Source organism: Acomys minous (genome assembly GCF_964271855.1).
Source record: "Acomys minous genome assembly, chromosome: 2".
Lineage (NCBI taxonomy): Eukaryota > Metazoa > Chordata > Mammalia > Rodentia > Muridae > Acomys > Acomys minous.
In genome coordinates, this window is record NC_140484.1 from 1,990,673 (window position 1) to 1,998,917 (window position 8,245).

Genomic DNA, 8,245 nt, shown 5'->3' on the forward strand with positions numbered 1-8,245 from the left:
CCTGAGCTACTCTCTTAAGAAACAAATAAAAATAAAAACACGAGGGGCTTGGCATGGCAGCACACGCCTTTAATCCCAGTACTTGGGAGGCAGAGGCAGGAGGATCTCTGTGAGTTGAGGCCAGCCTGGTATACAGAGAGAGAGAGAGAGTTCTGGGACAGCCAAGGAGACACAGAGAAACCCTGTCTTAAAAAACCAACAAAACAAAACAACAAACAACAAAATTAGAACATGGGGGGGGGGAAAGCTGTTATTGTAAAATCTATTATTCTTACTTTTTTTCTATAAATCAATTAGCTCTCCTGCCCAAAAGGGCCTAATTTTTACCTCCCCCCTTCACTGTTAGAGTTTTACTGTTAATCGTGGTTTCGGTTTTGCTGTTGTTGATAGATCAGTACAAATTGTTATGCAAATCATGTATTGAGGCCATCTTTCCTGGAAGGGGAAAGAATTCTGCAGGAAAGAGAGCTGAAATTCCTTATCAGTCCCGATCTGACCCCTTCTTGAGGTTAATAGCTATATATAAAGCTAAATAGTGTTTAGAAATCGTTTAAATCTGAAGCAAACCTGTGAAATACCATTATATTCTTCCTACAGTTCAATTCAGAGAGAGAGAGAGAGAGAGAGAGAGAGAGAGAGAGAGAGAGAGAGAGAGAGAGAGAGAGACTGAACATGCATTAGTAAGAGAGTGCTGTTTGAAACGAGGCGCAGACGGTTTTGTAGAAGGAGGCCAATTGGCTGGTGTTGACGGCTGTGTCTCTCTGAGACTTAAGTGGTGTGGCTTGCCCTTTCCATAGAAAAGTCTATTGAAAAGAGAACAGTTATCAAGACATAAACTTTCAGGAGATATAATAATGGGGGATTTGTCTTGAATATGCATAATGACGGTGTCTTAACATAATACAAACAATGCCGGTAGACCTTGACCACTGTCCTTCCTGCCAAATCAGATTCCTATGCGTGTCCAGCATCACTTGTATTTCTCATTTTTTTTCCTTCAAATTAGAAGTCAAGGTCTTTAAGGGAGATTTACGCAGAGGCCCTTCACTGTGGGCAATGTCAGGTTCGTCAAATCACTCCTGTTCTGAAGGTTCTGTCCTCTCCTCATACCAAGAGCAATTTAACACACGACATACTTTCTGCCCCATTAACGTCTGAAAGACCCAGTCACAGGCGAGGCAGTGAGCCTCACGGCAGAAGCGGTCTCATGCGCCTGTGATGCGATGCTCTTTGTGTTCCACGTTATCTACCCAAGGCGAAGCCCGTCCGCATTGTGTACACCTCTGCTGTCCTCTTAGGTGGCCCCCTGCGGCCGCTGCTCTGGACATAGGTCTGAAGGCACACCCTTTCAGATTATTAATTTTTAGAAGTCACCTAAATTCCATGCTTAATGCAGCCACGCCTGTCTTTCTACAAAAGGAGAAATAATTAGAAATCTTCTGGGCTGGGGCCAGGGAATAGTTCACAAACTGTGTGATTCCAAGCCCACCACCTTTACTTTTGACGATTAAATCTTAGGAAATTAGTTTTTTCATATGAAATATTTTGATTATATTCTCTCCCCTCCCCAACTCCTCCCAGATCTTCCCTGCCTCCCCTACCCTTACACTTAAAAAAAAAAAACCCTAAAACTAAATGAAACAAAAACACACAAATCCCATGGAGTCTGTTTTGTGTTGGCCAACTGCTCCTGGTCATGGAGCTCACCCTGGAGTGTGGCTGAGACCCCAGTGACACTCCATTTGAGAAACCGCCCTTCCCTTTCCCAGCAGGCATCAGTTACAAATAGCTTCTTGGTCATGGGCGAGACTTTGTGCCCACTTCCTTTCTCAGTGCTGGGACTTTGTCTGGTTTGATCTGTGCAGTCAGGTGGGTGCTGTCACAGCCTCACTGAGTTCATATGTGCATCAGTCCTGCTGTGTCTGGAGGACGCTGTTTCCTTGGAGTCACGCGTTGCCTCAGGCTGTCACAGTCTTTCAGCCTCCTCTCCCATATAGACCCCTGAGCCTTGAGGGGACGGCTTTGATGAAGGCAGCCCATTTAGGGCTGAGTGCTCCACAGCCTCTCCCCCTCTTTCATTGCAGAATACCATTCTTAAATATTATTGTAAGTCCCCCGTGATTGTTCAGAATATTTAATTATTTGTTTTTGTTTATGTGTGCATGCATGTGGAGGCCAGAGGATGGCAGGTGGGATTCAGCTCTCTCCTGCCAGCACATGGGATTAGTTGTCCATCTCAGCGCCCACCTGCTGAGCCATCTCAGACCTGCATCAGTTTAGCTTTATGCGAATTATTGTTAGAAAATATTGTCCTTGGAGCATGACAGCATGGTCATCTCGGCCCATGCAGCTGTGAGGACCTGCTGACACCCCTCAGAGAAAGCCACTCACCTGAGATCCCAGCGCTGTCTGTGCCGTCCTTCTCAGCTGCAGGTAACTCTGCACATAGGCTCAGCCATGCCAGAGTGGAGTTCTAACTGACAAGAGCTCTGTCAATGAGGATGTCACCGCGCAGAGTTAAGACTTTGCAGTTATGTATCAGTCTGGGGACAGCCATGCTCCTGTGGGTAAACTCAACAGTTCACCAAGCAAGACTTGGTAAGAGCATTACTTTGGTCTGTCATTGGTGTCTGTGTAAGTAGCTGTTTGTTCCTGTCTCCTCAGGAAAAGTTGACACAATTGTATCCATCAACATTTACTCTATTAAAAATTTAAGAGGTAAAATATTTTTTAAACTTTAGTTAATTGAGAATTGTAACAATAAGCACACTAAATATTAACATGAATTGTGGTTTTAAGTGAAAAATTTTTTATTGAGATAATTGTAGATTTAAAGTGTTAGGTCAAATAATAACAATAGTTTGTGCTTTCCCTCAGTGGTATAATCTTTGAAAACTATAATATAATGCTCCATTATGGATTCCAAGATGGATACAGGTAAATCTGAAGATTCTTTTGTTGTTGTTGCCCCTTCAGAGCCCCACTCCTTCCATCTCCATCACCAGCCCCTAGCAACCACAAATCTGTCCTCCGTTTCCATAATTCTCCAGGAATTTCATAAATGGGCTCATATGGTGTATAATATGTTGGGATTGGCTTCCGTTACTCTGGCAATTCATCCACGTTCCCACTGCTGAGCACCACACCATGGGATGGAGCTGCCGCATTGCATTCACGGCTAACTCCCCTGTGAAAGCATGCCTGGCCTTGGTTTTGACTATTACGAATATTGATGTTATGAGCCTAACAGGTTTTTCTGTAAACATAATTTTTGTTTCTCTGCAACAGATGCCAGAACTGTACATGGCTTGCTTATGTGATATTCTCTGTGTAAGAAGCGGCTAGGCCATTTCCCAGGATGGCGACGCTAGTTTACCACCCACCCGACTTACGAGGCTCTGCTTTCTCTGCATCCTCACCAGCACTCGGTGTTACCATCATTGGAAAGAGACTCCTTTCCAGGTTTTACTAGGAAACATAGACCTTATCACCTTACCTGTACCGTTTGATGGTATTGCTCGCCTTCACATTGTTTATTGTTACCATCGATTTCCAGAACCCCCTTTGTCTTGCAAAATTGCATCTCAAGGCGGGAATGAGCCCAGCTGTTGGAGGGGCTTCCCCAGCTGACGCGAGGCTGCAGACTCAGCCTCGAGGCGGGCATGCTGGCCCATGCCTTGGACCCTCCCTGGCTTGGAGGTGGAGGTGGTGGGGTGAGGGCCCAGTGGCTCAGCATTCTCGCTCCTTCTGTAGTGGGTCTGGGTTCAGTTCTAGTCCTCACGCCAAGCAGCTTCACAGGCTCTGTAACTACAGTTCAGGGCATTTGATGCCCTGTTCTGGACTCCACAAGGGTGCATACCCACAAGGCAGGCACACACACACACACACACACACACACACACATACAAGCAGGCACACAGTGCACATATACCAAGCAGGCACACACACAGTGCACATGCACACAAGCAGGCACACACACAGTGCACACGTACACAAGCAGGCACACATACACTGTGCACATGCACACAAGAAGGCACACTTGCTCGCACACACACACACAAGCACATAAATAAAAATTTAAAATTTAAATGATGTGCAAAGGTTATCCAAGGCTATGTAGTGAGTTTGATGCAAGTCTGGGCTTCACAGAACTTTTAGAACTAGCAGAACTCTGTCTCTTTATCCGTTAAACAACAGCTGACTCTTTGCTCCCTCCCAGAGTTACCACATTCTACTTTGAATCTGTGAATGGAACCATGTAGACATCACACAGTGGGATCTACTGTGCCCGTCGTTCTGTGGCTTTGCTTAGCATAGCTCCTCAGTGTTTATCTGTGTTTTAGCATCCTGTTGGAATTTGCTTTCTTTAGAGAAAATGAGTAATATTCCAGATTACTGTCTTCATCTACCAATGGGCAGTTGGATTGCCTTTTTGCTATCACGGACAATCACTCTGGAGACCCCACTCTCCTCTCTCTTGGCTGTTTATCAGAAGTGGGATTGCTGGATTACTGCAACGCCATCGGGACTCAAAGATGGTGTGACGGTTAGTCTACATCGTCAACTTCGCTGAGTTCAGTTGCATCTCTGAGTGAATTATGAAGGTGTTTTCGGGGAAGATCCGCTGAGTGGGAAAGACTCACCCTGTGCAGAGCGGTAGATACGGATTTATTTGTACTTTGCTGTAAGCCGACACCCAGCCTGACCAGTGCCATTTGTTAAAGATACTGTCTTTTCTCCAGTGTGTAATTTTGGCTTCTTTGTCAAAAAGTAAAATAAAATCAGGTGTGAGAGCTTATGTGTGGGTCTTCAATTCTATTCCATTGATCAACATGTCTGTTTTGTATTTTTATAGTAATAAAAACTTACTCTTGCTCTGCAGTACAACTTAAAATCTGGATGGTGAGACTTCAAGCAGTTCTTTTACTCTTTAGGATTGATTTAGATATCCGGGTTTTGTTTGTTTGTTTCGTGTGTGTGTGTGTGTGTGTGTGTGTGTGTGTGTGTGTGTGTATGTGTGTGTGTGTGTTTCCATGTGAAGCTGAAAATTTTTTTTCAATTTCTGTGAAGAATTGTGTTATAATTTTTATGGGGATTGTACCGCATCTGTAAACGGCTTTGGTGTCTTAGTCACAGCCACTATTGCTGCAAAAAGACAACATGACCAAAGCAAGTCTTTTAAAGGAAAACACTTGGCTGGGGCTGGCTTACAAGTGCAGAGCTTCAGTTCATTATCATCACGGCAGGCAGCACGGCAGCATCCAGGCAGGCACGGTGCCGGAAAAGGAGCTGAGAGCTCTGCATCTTGATCCTCTGGCAGCAGGAGGAGACCATCCCATTAGGAATGGCTCGGGCATATATGAGGCCACCCACTTCCACAGTGACACACTTCCTCCTACAAGGCCACACCTCCTCCAACAAGGCCACACCTCCTCCAACAAGGCCACACCTCCTCCTACAAGGCCACGCCTCCTCCAACAAGGCCACACCTTCTCCAACAAGGCCACACCTCCTAATAGTACAACTCCCTATGGGCCACTCACTCAAACACAGGAGTCTACAGGGGCCAAATGTGTTCACACCACCAGAGCACGATGGGTACTCTCACAATATTAATCCTCCTTGTCCATGAGCATGGAAGAGCTTCCAGTCTTCTGATGGCCTCTTCAACGTCTTAACATTTTTATAACACAAGTCTTTCACTTGCTTAGTTAGAGTTACCCTTCGTTTTATTTTATTGAGGCTATTGTGAAAGGTACTATTTTCCTGATCTTTCTCAGCCTGTTTTGTCATTTGTACATGTCATTTGTCATTTGTCTCTGTGTTAATTTTGTATCCTGCTACTTTACTGAATGTGTTTGTCATCTAGTACAGTCCTTAAGGTCTTTTACACATAAAATCTTGTCATCTGCAAATAAAGATATTTTACTCATCCTTTCCCTGTTTGAATCCCCTTGATCTCCTTCAGTTATTTTATTGCTCTGAGACTTCAAGTACCATGTTTAATAGATATGGAGAGAGTGAAGATCCTTGTCTTATTTTCTCTTGTTTTAACTTTGATATATAGTATATAAGAAAAATCTCATCCATTTCTTTTCAGTTTTCTAGTTTGGTGGAATACATATTTTTAACATATGCCCTTATGACTCTCTGGGCTTCCTCAGTGTCTGTTGTCCCCTCTTTCATCTCTAATTTTATTAATTTGCATCTTCTCTGTGTCTTCTAGTTAGTTTGATTAAGAGTTTGTCAGTGATTTTTCTTAAAGAACCAATTATTTGTCTCATTTACTTTTTTTTTTGTCTCCATTTCATTAATTTCAGCCCCCAGTTTGCACTTAGTCTTGCCATCTTCTCTTTTGGGCATTAATTTCTCTGTTGTTCTACAGTTTTCAGGTATGATATCAAGTTACTCCAGTTTTTTGATGTAGGCACTTAGGGCTAGGAACTTGTAACCTAGAGCTGCTTTTATTGTGCCTTATAGTTTGGGGAATGCTGTGTTTTCATTTTCATCCAATTATAAAAAGTTTTAAATTTCCTTATTGATTTCTATCTTGAACCATTTTTCATTAATGTGGGGTTTTCAGTCCCATTCCATGAGTTTATATACTTTCTGTTGTTGGTATCCAGTTTGCTTTTGGTTTGTTTGTTGTTGTTTTTCAAGACAGGATTTCTCTGTGTCGCACTGGCCATCCTGGACTTGGTTTGAAGACCACACTGGCCTCCAACTCACAGAGATCTGTCTTCCTCTGCCTCCCAGACTGCTGGGATTACAGGCATGCACCACTGAGCCGGACTGACATCCAGTTTTAACCATGTAGTCAGATAGGAGGTGAGGTGTTATTACAATTTTATTATACCTGTTGGAATTTGCTTTGTGTTCAAATATGTGGTCAATTTTTAAGACAGTACCATGAGAAGAAAAATGTATTCTTTTGCATTTGGATGAAATGTTCTATAAATATCGCTATGCCCATTTGATTTATGATATTTAATTTCAGCAATTTCTCTGTTTAGTTTTTTTTTCTGGATGAGGTCAAGAGCTGGACAGATCTGTAATAGTGATTCTTTCATATAGATGGATGACCTTGTGTTTGATACATAAATATTTAGAATTGCAATATCCTCTTGGAGGACTTTTTCTTATTGAGTATGTAGTGTCCTTCCCTATCTCTTGTGATTAGTTTGATTTATTTTTATCAGATATCAAAATGGCTAAATGAGCTTAATTCCTGGGTCTACTTGCTTGAAATACCTTTTTTCATACCCTAGAGGTCTATTCTTGATGGTGAGGAATGTTCCTTGGATGCAGCAAAGAGATGGGTCCTGTTTTTAAATACAATCTGTTAGTCTGTGTCTTTTTATTGGGGAAATTGAGACTGTTAATATTGAGAGTTATCAATGAGCTATATTTACTGATTCTTGCTATTTTGTTGTTATGGATAAGATTTTTCTCCCTCTTGGGATTATTTATTCCCTGTGTCTTCTTGGGTGTGGCTAAAGTCTTCAAACTAAAGTTTTTCATCTAGTGACTCTGTACAGTTGGATTTATAGATAGATATGTTGTTTTAATTGAAAATCCCAGTTCATTCTATTTACCAATAAAGATTCAGGAGCCGGATACTGTGGTGAAAAACCTGCTAGCTGAGAGACACATAGAAAGCATCTGGGGCTGGAGAGATGGCTCAGAGGTTAAGAGCAGTGGCTGCTCTTCCAAAGGTCATGAGTTCAGTTCCCAGCAACCACATGGTGGCTCACAACCATCTATAATGCAATATAGTTTCCTCTTCTGGTGTGCGCAGGTGTTAATTGCACACGGAACACTGTATCCATAATAAATAATAAATCTTTAAAAAAGAAAAAAGAAAGCACACATCTGACCTTCCTACTCAATTCACAACCCAATGTTAAAGGCCCAGAAGGCTTGCTAGCTCAGCTAACTGCCTAGGAAGAAAAGCACAAAAAACCAAAGACCAAAGCCTTGTTAGCTCAAAGACCAAAAAGCCAAAGGCCAAGGAGCTGAGGAGCTGAAGAGCTAAGAGCTAAAGAGCTAAAGGCTAAAGAGCTAAAAAAAAAAAAAAAAAAAGCCCAAAGGCCCAAGAGCTAAAGAGCACCAAAGACACTTTCAACCTACACGCTGTCTTAAATACCCCTCAACTCAAAGCCCCTCCTACTCTTTAATTCCTGTCAGCTGGTGGTTTCTTGTTCTACCTCCTGACCTAGGGTTGACGTTATTAAATCCTGTGTAC